Raw genomic sequence first — 13925 nt, 5'->3', positions numbered from 1 at the left:
TAAAAAAAAAAAAAAAAAAAAAAAAAAAAAAAACCAAATAGGAAGAAGAGTAATTATAGGAGTCTAAAGAGGAATTATCCCAGATAACTCCAGTTGAAGTATCTAGAATCCACAATTGTCTAAGACTATAACTTTAAGAATAATGACCCTCTCAGTCTTCTCTATTTTTTAAAAAAAAAAAGGTTTCTGAAAGAAAAGAGACACAAACAAAATAATACCAAAATCTCCTGAAATATTCTAAACTCTGTTTCAAAATTACCCTTAATATTTTCTTCTTATACTTAAAAAAAATTTTTTTAAACTAATGGTCCTTTTCTTTGATCACATAAAAGTAAAGAGATAAACATTTTAGAGTACTTCACTGGTTTTCTGCTTTGTTTGATTACTTCTGTTGGACAATCGTATCATTTTCTGATTTTTTAAAATATAAATTAGTTGAATACTTGTGGGTTAGAACTTTTACTGAAAACAGATTGTGTAGACTTGAATCCAGCCTCCATCATTTATGAGCTGGGAGACTCTGGGCGGATTGCTGAATCATTCTTGGTCTCAATTTCCTAGTGTATAGAATGGAGAAAGGCTAGTACCTAAGATTGTGGTTGGGATCAATGGTATCATATACTTATTATGGAGCTGAGAGAATGTAAGAAACTGTCTATTCCTATATCTGTGGACTTTGGTTAAGCTCAATGCATGAAAGATATGAGTGATTTATTAACTTAACTAATCTGAAATGGGTGACTTTAACTCCGGTGACCATTACATCTATTACTGTGGGCAGGAATCCCTTAGAAGAAATGGACTAGCCATCGTGATCAACAAAAGAGTCCGAAATGCAGTACTTGGATACAATCTCAAAAGCGACAGAATGATCTCCATTCATTTCTGAGGCAAACCATTCAATATCATGGTAATCCAAGCCTATGCCCCAACTAGTAACACTGAAGAAGCTGAAGTGAACAGTTCTATGAAGATCTACAAGACCTTTTAGAACTAACACCCCAAAAAGATGCCCTTTTCATTATAGGGGACTGGAATGCAAAAGTAGGAAGTCAAGAAACACCTGGAGTAACAGGCAAATTTGGCCTTGGCATACAGAATGAAGCACTGCAAAGGCTAATAGAGTTTTGCCAAGAGAACACACTGGTCGTAGCAAACACCCTCTTCCAACAACACAAGAAAAGACTCTACGCATGGACATCACCAGATGGTCAACACCGAAATCAGATTGATTATATTCCTTGCAGCCAAAGATAGAGAAGCTCTATACAGTCAGCAAAAACAAGACCAAGAGCTGACTGTGGCTCAGATCATGAACACCTTATTACCAAATTCAGACTTAAATTGAAGAGAGTAGGGAAAACCACTAGACCATTCAGGTATGACCTAAATCAAATCTTTTATGATTATACAGTGGAAGTGAGAAATAGATTTAAGGGACTAGATCTGATAGAGTGCCTGATGAACTATGGATGGAGGTTCATGACATTGTCCAGGAAACAGGGATCAAGACCATCCTCATGGAAAAGAAATGCCAAAAAGCAAAATGGCTGTCTGAGGAGGTCTTGCAAATAGCTGTGAAAAGAAGAGAAGTGAAAAGCAAAGGAGAAAAGGAAAGTTATGCCCATTTGAATGCAGAGTTCCAAATAATAGCAAGGAGAGATAAAGTCTTCCTTAGCGATCAATGCAAAGAAATAGAGGAAACCAACAGAATGGGAAAGACTAGAGATCTCTTCATGAAAATTAGAGATACCAAGGGAACACTTCATGCAAAGATGGGCTCGATAAAGGACAGAAATAGTATAGACCTAAGAGAAGCAGAAGATATTAAGAAGAGAAGGCAAGAATACACAGAAGAACTGTAAAAAAAGATCTTCACAACCCAGATAATCACGATGGTGTGATCACTCACCTAGAGCCAGACATCCTGGAATGTGAAGTCAAGTGGGCCTTAGAAGGCATCACTATGAACAAAGCTAGTGGAGGTGATGGAATTCCAGTGGAGCTATTTCAAATCCTGAAAGGTGATGCTGTGAAAGTGCTGCACTCAATATGCCAGCAAATTTGGAAAACTCAGCAGTGGTCACAGGACTGGAAAAGGTCAGTTTTCACTGCAATCTCATAGAAAGGCAATGCCAAAAAATGCTCAAACTATCACACAATTGCACTCATCTCACATGCTAGTAAAGTGATGCTCAAAATTCTCCAAGTCAGGCTTCAGCAATATGTGAAGCATGAACTTCTAGATATTCAAGCAGTTTTAGAAAAGGCAGAGGAACCAGAGATCAAATTGCCAACACCCGCTGGATCACGGAAAAAGCAAGAGAATTCCAAAGAAACATCTATTTCTGCTTTATTGACTATGCCAAAGCCTTTGACTGTGTGGATCACAATAAACTGTGGAAAATTCTGAAAGAGATGGGAATACCAGACCACCTGACCTGCCTCTTGAGAAACTATATGCACGTCAGGAAGCAACAGTTAGAACTGGACATGGAACTACAGACTGGTTCCAGATAGGAAAAGGAGTATGTCAAGGCTGTATATTTTCACCCTGCTTATTAAACTTATATGCAGAGTACATCATGAGAAATGCTGGGCTGGGTGAAGCACATGCTGAAATAAAAATTGCCGGGAGTAATATCAATAACCTCAGATATGCAGATGACACCACCCTTATGGCAGAAAGTAAGAGGAACTAAAAAAATCTCTTGATGAAAGTGAAAGAGGAGAGTGAAAAAGTTGGCTTAAAGCTCAACATTCAGAAAACGAAGATCATGGCATCTGGTCCCATCACTTCATGGGAAATAGATGGGGAAACAGTGGAAACAGTGGCAAAGTTCATTTTGGGGGGCTCCAAAATCACTGCAGATGGTGACTGCAGCCATAAAATTAAAAGACGCTTACTCCTTGGAAGGAAAGTTATGACCAAACTAGATAGCATATTCAAAAGCAGAGACATTACTTTGCCAATAAATGTCTGTCTAGTCAAGGCTATGGTTTTTCCAGTGTCATGTAAGGATGTGAGAGTTGGACTGTGAAGAAAGCTGAGTGCTGAAGAATTGATGCTTTTGAACTGTGGTGTTGGAGAAGACTCTTGAGAGTCCATTGGACTGCAAGGAGGTCCAACCAGTCCATCCTAAAGGAGATCAGTCTTTCGTGTTCATTGGAAAGACTGATGCTAAAGCTGAAACTCTAATACTTTGGCCCCCTCATGCGAAAAGTTGACTCATTGGAAAAGACCCTGATGCTGGTAAGGATTGGGGGCAGGAGGAGTAGGGGACGACAGGATGAGATGGCTGAATGGCATCACTGACTCCATGGACATGAGTTTGGGTAAACTCTGGGATTTGGTGATGGACAGGGAGGCCTGGCGTGCTGCAGTTCACTGGGTCACAAAGAGTCGGACACGACTGAGTGAGTGAACTGAACTGAATCTGTGGCTTAGGACTGAGCATGTGAAGGTTTGGTGTTTGATTCTGTAATTCTCAGCATTCATCAGCATTAGTTTCCTACAGCTACTGTAACAAATTACTCAGCTTGGTAGCTTAGTACAGAAATCTTTTCTCTCAGTTCTGGAAGCCATAATCTCAAACCGAGTTTAGGCAGAGCCATCCTCCTTGCAGAGGTTTTTGTGAAAGTATCCTTGCTTGCCTCTCCCAGCTTTTGTTGGCTCAGGCATCTCCTGGCTTGTTATTTAGCTGCATTGCTCCACTCTCTTATCTACAGCTTCCTTCACTTGACCTATTTCTCTGTCTCTCTGCATCCTTTTCTGTCTCTTGTGACGATAGTCTCATTGAATTTAGGGCTCACCCTAATTCAGTATGGTTTCATCTGAATTCTTACCATAAGTAGATTTCCAAATAAAGCCACATTCTAGGGGTCCAGGTAGATATAACTTTTGGGGTGGGGGACATACTCCAACCTCCGACAACATCTAAATTTGCATAGGAAATATTTTGGTTTGGCTTCCTTGGCTTGTGGTCAGAACACTCCAATCTCTGCCTCTGTTTTTATATCACCCCCTCTTCTGTCTTTCTCTTCTCTGCTGTGTGTTTTCTCCCCTAAATGCCCTTTTGTCTTTCTTATAAGGATAAATGTGATTGTATTTAGTGCTCAAGAAGATAATTTTGAATAGGCATCTTCCCTCAAGAACCTTAACTTAATCACCTCTATTTTTACCTCTTAATTACCGCCATGTGAGATAATGTTCTGAAGTTCTAGGGATTGGGATATATATGTATATATGCCCCCATACATATATGGGGGCACACCATTCAGCTCACTATACAATCTGAAGAAGACACTGCTGTCAGATGCAGCTAATGAAGAGCATGTGTAAACACAGGTGAAGATTCAGATTCAGAGGCATCAACTTTGGAAACAGATTGAAGATGTTGCCCAATTGCTCAGGAAACTGCCAGACAGTGTTTGTTACCTATCACACCACGCTGTGACAACCCTCGGTTCAAAAAATGTTGCTGTTTTGAATTTTCATTGCCAGGGTCAAGGTTCACTGAAAGAATGCTACAACCAAGAACAGGCTTCCTTACCTTTGTTTGGCTACCAGACTTCAAGGTCCCCAGCCTGCCCGACCACATTCCTGACTTACTCTGGATGACTGGAGCACTATTTAGATGAATGGCCATGGCATTTTTATATTATTTTATTTTAATTCCAAAAGTAACCCACAGATTTCATGTTAAAACTTGAAACAATTTGGACATATTTGAGTAAAAGGTGAAAAATCTTAATTCCCTCTTTTCTAATTACTTTTCTTACCCCCATTACCACTACATTAATCTCATTATCATCAGTTTAAAGTTCGTCTTTTCACACCTTTTCATGTGGATTGGATCCCTGGGTTGGGAAGATCCCCTGGTGTAGGAAATGGCAACTTGCTCCAGTGTTCTTGCCTGGGAAATCCCATGGACAGAGGAGCCTGGTGGGATAGAGTCTGTGGGGTCTCAAAGACTCAGACACAACTGAGCAACCGAGCACAGCACACATGTATGGGTAAATGCATATAACCAAAATAAACTCATACTATACGTATTATTTGGAGAAGGCAATGGCACCCCACTCCAGTACTCTTGCCTGGAAAATCCCATGGATGGAGAAGCCTGGTGGGCTGCCATCTATGGGGTCGCACATAGTCGGACACGACTGAGCGACTTCACTTTCACTTTTCACTTTCATGCATTGGAGAAGGAAATGGCAACCCACTCCAGTGTTCTTGCCTGGAGAATCCCAGGGATGGGGGAGCCTGGTGGGCTGCCGTCTATGGGGTCGCACAGAGTCGGACATGACTGAAGCGCCTTAGCAGCAGCATACGTATTATTCTGTAATTTTTTTTCAGCTATAATGTCTTTAACCTTTATAAATAGTAGAGTCTGATTTTCCAGAAAATGATATTGTTTTGAAAACTAAATTACTACTTCTAATATTACCCACCTACTGTAAAAATCCAGATAAGAAATGAGAGTGGAGACTATTAGCTATAAGAGAGCTATGAAAAATGGCCAAATAATGGAGATCTAGATGCTTACTGTGATCCAAATACTCAATGCACAATATTTTTTAACTTGAAAACTAAATTGCTACTTCTAATATCAACTGTCTATTGTTAACAAGCCAGGTGAGAAATGATAGTGGATCATGTTAGCAATAGAGTTATGAGAATTGGCCAAATAATGGTGATCCAGATGCTTAGTGAAACCCAAACACTCAGTCCCTAATATTCTTTGAAACACTTTTGTAAATTGGCAGTTGAATTGAGGTGATTTTTTGGTTTCTATTTATTACTTAGGAAACCAAGTATATTTTCTTTGCTTTGACAGGAAGCCTTCACCTACTTTTCTTCCACTTTAAAATGATCTATTATAACCACTAAGATAAACTCTACAGCCTTCCCACTTTCATTAAATAGCTCCAGCTCTCTTATCACACACATATGATGTAAGAATGAAATGTTCATCAATAGCAATTTCAAGTTGTTTCTTTGTCATGAAAATATTGATTCACTATTACTGTCTTTGAGCATCATTTCCACTGTTATTTTGTTAAGCGCATATGCCCTTAGTAAGGTCTGAGATCTCCATGGCACTGTGCTGGGAGGTACAAAGAGATGTGAAGTAGTCACCCTTTTCTTAAGGAAGTGGATACCTGGATGGGGAAATGGAATATACAGTAGTTTGAGTATCACACATTGGTGAGTTATTTCATTCATCCAGTATTTTTGAATATTGTATGTTAAATAGTTGTATATCAGGCACTGTTCTAGACTCTCAGATAACACTCAGTCAAAGATGTTTGCCCTTGTGGAGTTTATATTCTAGAAGGAGTGCAAGGTAATCAATAAGAAAAATAAAGTTATTAGAAGATTATCAACATTATGGAGAAAAATAAAAGAGGGTAATAAAGATGCAGGGTTGTTGTTGTTGTTTAGTCACTAAATCGTGTCCGACTCTTTGTGACCCCATGGACTATATAGTCCACTGGGCTTCTCTCTCTATGGGATTTCCCAGGCAAGAATACTGGAGTGGGTTACCATTTCCTTCTCCAGAAGATCTTCCCAACCCAGGGATTAAACTCAAGTCTCCTGCATCGGCAGACAAATTCTTTAATGCTGAGCCACCAGGGAACACCTAAGATGCTGGAAGTTATATATGTGTAACTTTAAATTGGAAAGGATGGATCTCACTGAAAATGTGATATTAGAGCAAACTTGAAGGAAGAACGGGAGTAAGCCATGCCAGTGTCTGGGGTAAGAATGTTTCATGCAGACAAGGTAGCACAAAATTCCCGAGGCAGGGCCATATGTGATGGTTTCAAGTAACAGGAAGGTGGTCAGTATGACAGAGCAGAGTGAACAAAGGTGTGGCAGGAGAAGAAATAAGTGTGGTCCAAGGGGGTCAGTACCTTGGTGTTGACTTTGTTAGACATAGGCAGATCAATACTGGAGGTTTCAAACAGATGAGTGATGTCCTGGGTTGAGAATTGACTCAGGTATGAGCTATATGAAGTTCAGTGGTCAGTTAGGACACCGGCAATAATTCGTGTGAGGGGTGATAGTGGCTTGGACAAGGGTTGGTGGCAGTAGAAAAGTCATCAGGAGATATATTTTGAAGGTAGAGGCAGCAAGGTTTTCTAATGAATTGGTGGTAAACTGTCAGACAAATAAGAGGATTACTTCACTGATGTGAGGAACCGGAATAATGGAGTTGCTGTCGACTGTGTGGCATCAATATTAGGCATTTAGTTTGACACATGGTAAGTTTAAGATGTCTGTTACACAGACAAGCGGAGATGTCCGTAGGCAACTGGATACAGAAGCTGGAGTTCAGTAAAAGGATTAGCTGGAGATGAAACTCTTATAGTCTTCAGAATAGTTTTCCCAGTGGTGATACTGAGGGACAGCAAGAAGAGACAGAAGATCAAGGTAGAGAACTGGTCAGAGGACTGTGCCCTGGGGCACTCCTATGTTCATCCTGAAAAAGAACCAGCAGTGGTCAGGAGGTAGAAGCAAATCTCAGGGAGTCATGAAAAATTGTTTCAAGGAAGAGTGATCAGTTTTATTGTTGATAAAATAAGAAAGAGAAGAGAAACAAATACATGTAACTATGAAAGCTCTTGATAGGAAAGCAAAAGGGGCAGAAATATGGGAAAGGAACTAGGGGCAGGGAAGGGGAGCTGAGGACTTAAAAAAATTTTTTTTATGTATTAATTGTCTGGGCTGCAAGTCAGGCAGGATCTTAGTTCCCCAAACGAAGGAACCAGGGATCAAACCTGTGCCCCTTGCAGTGGAAGCCAGAATTTTAAGCACTGAGTGACTTGGGAAGTCCCAAGCCAAGGACTTATTTTTGAAGACGGGAGAATTAGCACTGCAGATGAGACCTTATGTTTAGTCTACCCTGTGCTTAAACATTTTTGAATTTGAATGTGTAGGAGAGGAGAGGAAAACTTTTCTTTCTCTACCCATCCTACATTTATTGACTGGGGCCCTGTAACTTAGACTGACAAACAGTTAATAACAGAAAAACAGAAGTTTATTAAGATGTGATCTCATATACACATAGGAATACTCAGTGATGAGGAACTCAAAAGTGAAAGTGAAAGTGAAATTGAAGTCGCTCAGTCCTGTCCAACTCTTTCCAACCCTGTGGACTGTAGCTTACCAGGCTCCTTTGTCCATGGGATTCTCCAAGCAAGAATACTGGAGTGGGTTGCCATTTCTTTCTCCAGGGGATCTTCCTGACCCAGGGATCGAACCCAGCTCTCCCACATTGCAGGCAGACACTTTAATCTCTGAGCCACCAGGGAAGCCTGAAGGAGTGGTTAAAACTTGGGATTATCTTAGAAACAAGACAATAGTTTTTAGAAAAGTGACAAAACGAAAGAAAAGAGTTTTGTTTCTATGGTGGAAAACTGTGGGAAGGTAAATGTATGAAGGAGCTCATGAAAGACAAGAGTGAGGTGTAAAACTCATTATGCAAATTCTTCTAGTGTTGTCCCTGGTCTGCTACAGGTCTAGAGTTATCTCTGATGAGTAACTTCTGTCTTCTTACAAGAACAGGGAGGGAAACACCTTTACAAATTTATGTCCTGTGTCGGGGCTTCCCAGGTGGCTGAGTGGTAAAGAATCCACCTGCCAGTTTGATCCCTCGGTCCGGAAGATTCCCTGGAGGCGGGTATGGCAATCCACTCCAGTATTCTTGCCTGGAGAATCCCATGCACAGAAGAGCCTGACAGGCTACAGTCCATAGGATCACAAAGAGTCAGACAGGATTGAGCACATGTGCAAGTATACATACTATCCTGCTTTTAGGCAAATATCCACTTCTTCTCAATTGCTTTTAGCTCAAAATAATCCTTATGCCATAATGGCATATTTTGGGGTGGCATATTCTACCACCCTTCAAATGCCTTTGAAAGGGCATGCTCTTTTTAGTTCTCCACACTCATCACTTACTGTCACTGTCTAACCCCTATAGGTATTCAGCTTTGAAACTCCTGCAGAAAACTGTGCCATTGTGGATTTAATATTGCAGTTGTAGTATTTGTAAATAACCCTGAAAGACATGTAGGCATTCACACCTATCGTGAGTCAACTTTTGTTGACTTTTTAAAAGTATAAAATAATAATTTTTTTATTCTTTGGAAAGATATAACATTGGTTTATGGTATATAATTTTTAAAACATGTAAAAGCAGAAAAGGGAAATAAGTATTAATCACAATCTACCATCAGAGATAATCTCTTTTTTACACTTGGGTATATATACTTATATACAATCTTTAAAAAAATGAAACTGTATTTAAGAGAAATGGAGTCATACTATAAATAATGTATAATTTACTTTTTACATTCAACGTAGCATAAATCTTTAGAAAGCATTGTGTATTCTTGAATCTTTTTAGTAGTGATCTACAGTATAAGTACTGGAGAAGGAAATGGCAACCCACTCCAGTATTCTTGCCTGGGGAATCCCATGGACAAAGGAGCCTGGTAGGTTGTTAGCCCATTGGTGGCAAAAATCAGACAGGACTTAGCGACTAAACCACCACCGCCACCACAGTATCATTTTTATAAAGACACATTTCATTGCAGGGATGGATCAAAGTTTAATTGATCACTTGTTTAGATATTTAATTATCTATTTACTTGTTTTGAATAAAAGAATGCGACAGTGAACATCCTCGCAGCAAATTCCTGCATGCATTTATTCCTAAAAGAGGATCCTTAGTGCCTCAAGACTGGCATGGAAGCGAACCACTTGGCTGGAGCGTGAGCTAGCCAACTGCCTCATGCAGGACTCCATAAAGATCTGTTGTCTTATTAAAATAGGCTGTCTCATTCAGTCTTCACCAAATAAAGTATAGTAAATACTGTAAAATTTTTCTTTTGAAAAATGAGTAAAGTTTCGGAAGTCACATGTCTACTGAGGTGAAAACCTCAGATGTAGGAAAACATTGATGATCCAAACAAGAAGTATGCATTCCGTGTAACATTTCTGAGTCTTTCTTTCAGTTCAGTTCAGTTCAGTTGCTCAGTTATGTCTGACTCTTTGCGACCCCATGAATCGCAGCATGCGAGGCCTCCCTGTCCATCACCAACTCCCGGAGTTCACTCAGACTCACGTCAGTGATGCCATCCAGCCATCTAATCCTCTGTCATCCCCTTCTCCTCCTGCCCTTAGAGTTTGTAAATAAATAGCACCATGTCTAACTGGGTCCTTTCATGCATCAAGTCTAGTGACAGTTTATTTCAAGTTTTTTTTTTTTCTGCCCAGAGTTGAAGCTCATCCTTTTTGTTATTTAAGCTATTAGCATCAGTATAAACTACTGCATATTTTGGCTTGGCTTTTTAGGGCAACTTCTCACACCCATTGTCTGTTTAATTAGGTGAATTGATTACTCTGCCATCTCAACTTTTTTCAACGATGGCATAAATTTCCTTTTGACCATTCCAGAAGTCCTTTAATTAGATTCTTCTGCACTAAATTCTATCAGACTTTTGAACTTTGTAGATCCCTTGTATAATTTTCATGTACTTAGTGCCCATCTTTTCTTTATAAATTCCATTTGAAGCCCCTTGTTCAAAGACAGTTAAAAAAATGACATTAAAGATTCTAAAATATAAAGCTTTTTCCTTTTTACAACAGAATTTCTCTCAAGTTGTCATGACGCTTTTTATTTGCTACTTAATGTCATTCTAGGTAAAGAAAAATTAACATGTAAATTATTAGTGTGAACATTACTGGTCATTTCTATATTTGCAATGTCAATTTTAAAGTCAAATATAAAAACAGTGAACTTTATGAGTAATCACTGAAATTGTATAATTTCTACTTTGTGGCTGATATGTGTAAATGTATTTTGTCCTTAGCACAACAGTAGAAAAGCCACATAGTTAAAACTAACTCTGCTGCTGCTGCTGCTAAGTCACTTCAGTCGTGTCCGACTCTGTGTGACCCCATAGACGGCAGCCCACCAGGCTCCCCCATCCCTGGGATTCTCCAGGCAAGAACACTGGAGTGGGTAATACATACATTCTCTCTACTTTGGGGTTACGGATGAGTAAGGCGGAGAAGGCAGTGGCACCCCACTCCAGTACTCTTGCCTGGAAAATCCCATGGATGGAGGAACCTGGTAGGCTGCAGTCCATGAGGTCACTAAGAGTCGGACACGACTGGGAGACTTCACTTTCACTTTGCACTTTCATGCATTGGAGAAGGAAATGGCAACCCACTCCAGTGTTCTTGCCTGGAGAATCCCAGGGACAGGGGAGCCTGGAGGGCTTCCGTCTGTGGGGTCACACAGAGTCGGCCACGACTGAAGCGACTCAGCGGCAGCGGCAGCAGCGGGATGAGTAAGGAGGGGCTGAAAAGGAAAAATAACTATCAGTTGCTTTATCTTCTCTTTTCCTGTTCTGTCATCAATTTCAGCCTAAATAATTGGCTAATACAAGGAAGCAATGCAGCACAGAAAGATACAATGAACTTGCTTGAACTTGCTTGGCCTTTTATGTTTCCTGGAATGCCACTGCCTTCTTCCACATTTAAAGCATTTTCTAGTTGCACCAGAAAGCCTGGCCTGTCTGGGCTGTGAGCTTCCTCAGTGATGACCGAACATGCTTACCTTGTAGCTGCTTTCAGCATCCCTGAACGCTTACACATTGTGAGTCCACTAGCCTTGTGTGTTCGTGGCAAGGAGTAGCTAATCCTCATAGTGTACCTATCTCCTCTGCTCACAGTGATGCTACATTGTTCTATCAGCCTTCACTTTCCAAACACAAGTCCAAAAAGTTGGTAAAAATTTCAAGACCACGGTCACAGGGCAGAAAACCAAGCCTGAGGTCATTCTGACCATTGGGCCCTATGTGAGCGCCAGATCACATGCCTATAGACTTGATTTGGGTTCCAGTCTTTTCAAATGACTTCTTGATCTTGACAGTGCAAAAATATTAGGAAACTGAGTGCTCTTCTCCCCTCATGATAAACTCTCTTGCTGAAAACTACATCTCTCATCAAAGCTGCAATTACCACCTGTTATTGATTGATGCCAGTTTCCTGTATCTTCAGCCTCTACTGCCCTTCTGAATTGCAGAACCATATATCAAACTGTCCACCTGACATCTCTACCTGGATGTCTCAAAGGAACCTCAGACTTCAAATGGCTAAAACAAAATGCATACATTTTCTTTTCCCTGCTCCCCTTCCTTCCATCTTGCCCCTGGCACATCCAGATTTTATCCTCTTCCAGTGCCATAGGTCGCAGTGAAAGAGACCACCATCCAATCTGTTACTCAAGTCAGAATTTAGGAGGTCATCCTTGTGCTTCCTTCTTAAAGTCAGTGCCGATTCATCACAATTTCTGGTCAGCTTTATCTCCTGAATATCTTCCTCTTTCTTTACTTTTCTCTTTGCTGCCACCACCTGTTATTATGTGCATGCTAAGCTGCTTCAGTCGTGTCCAACTCTTTGCTACCCCATGGACTGTAGCCCACCAGATTCCTTTGTCCAGGGGAGTCTCCAGACAAGAATACTGGAGTGGGTTGCCATTTCCTTCTCCAGGGGGTCTTGCTGATCCAGGATTGAACCTGCATCTCACATCTCCTGCATCGGCAGGTGAGGATTTTTTTTTTTTTTTCCTCACTGGTGCCATGGAGGAAGCCCTACCTGTTATTACAATAGCCTCCTAATTGCACTTGTGGGATTCACTCTTGCTGCATCTAGTCAGTTTTTTATGTTACCTCAAGAATACTTGTTTGTTTAAACACAAATCTGATTTTCCTACCTGCTTGAGACTCTTAATTTCATAGTATAAAAAGAAAAATTTTTCATGTGCCATGCAAGGTCATTTGTAGACTGACCCCAATCACAGCTTTGTTACACGGCAGCTCCATCTTCCTTGTCATTCTGTATTTCATGAACACCACCCTTTTACAGATTCTAAAATACTCCTTGTTTCCCAGCCCAACTTTGGGGGTTTTTAAACATGGTTCCCTCTGTCCTGGAACCCTTTTCCCTCCAACTTACTTATGTATTTAAATCCTACTCTTCCTTTAAATCTCCACTCAATTTTACATTTTCTAGTATAGAATTACATAACCCCCAATTGAGTCAGTTCCTTCTGTTATATAATGCCATAGATGTCACCTGTATGGTACTTTTACATATGTACATTTATGTACAACAGTTTATAATATATCTTTTGTAATGTATATTTTTATTGGAATATATTTGCTTTACAATGTTGCACAACAAAGTGAATTAGCTATGTGTATACATATATCCCCTACTTCTTGGCCCTCCTTCCCACAAGACATGGAGGCAACCTAAATGTCCATCAACTGATGAATGGATAAAGAAGATGGTACAGATATACAATGGAATATTACTCAGCTATAAAAAGGAATGAAACTGGGTCATTTGTGGAGATGTAGATAGACCTAGAGTCTGTTAAACAGAGTGAAATAAGTCAGAAAGAGGAAAACAAATGCCATATATTAATGCATGTAGGAGGAATCTAGAAAAATGTAATGTGTTTTTGATAAAAATCTATCTCCTTCCTTAGATCCAACCAGTCCATCCTAAAGGAGATCATTCCTGAGTGTTCATTGGAAAGACTGATGTTGAAGCTGAAACTCCAAAACTTTGGCCACCTGATGCGAAGAGCTGACTCATCTGAAAAGACCCTGATGCTGGGAAAGATTGAAGGTGGGAGGAGAAGGGGATGACAGAGGATGAGATGGTTGGATGGCATCACCAACTCAATGGAGATGAGTTTGAGTAGACTCTGGCAGTTGGTGATGGACAGGGAGGCCTGGCGTGCTGTGGTCCATGGGTCATGAAGAGTTGAACTCGACTGAGCAACTAAACTGAACTGAACTGAACTGAACTATCTCCTTCCTTAATGAGTAGT

The sequence above is a fragment of the Oryx dammah genome, unplaced genomic scaffold, assembly GCF_014754425.2.
Source record: "Oryx dammah isolate SB20612 unplaced genomic scaffold, SCBI_Odam_1.1 HiC_scaffold_12, whole genome shotgun sequence".
Lineage (NCBI taxonomy): Eukaryota > Metazoa > Chordata > Mammalia > Artiodactyla > Bovidae > Oryx > Oryx dammah.
This window is presented reverse-complemented; position numbering follows the sequence as displayed.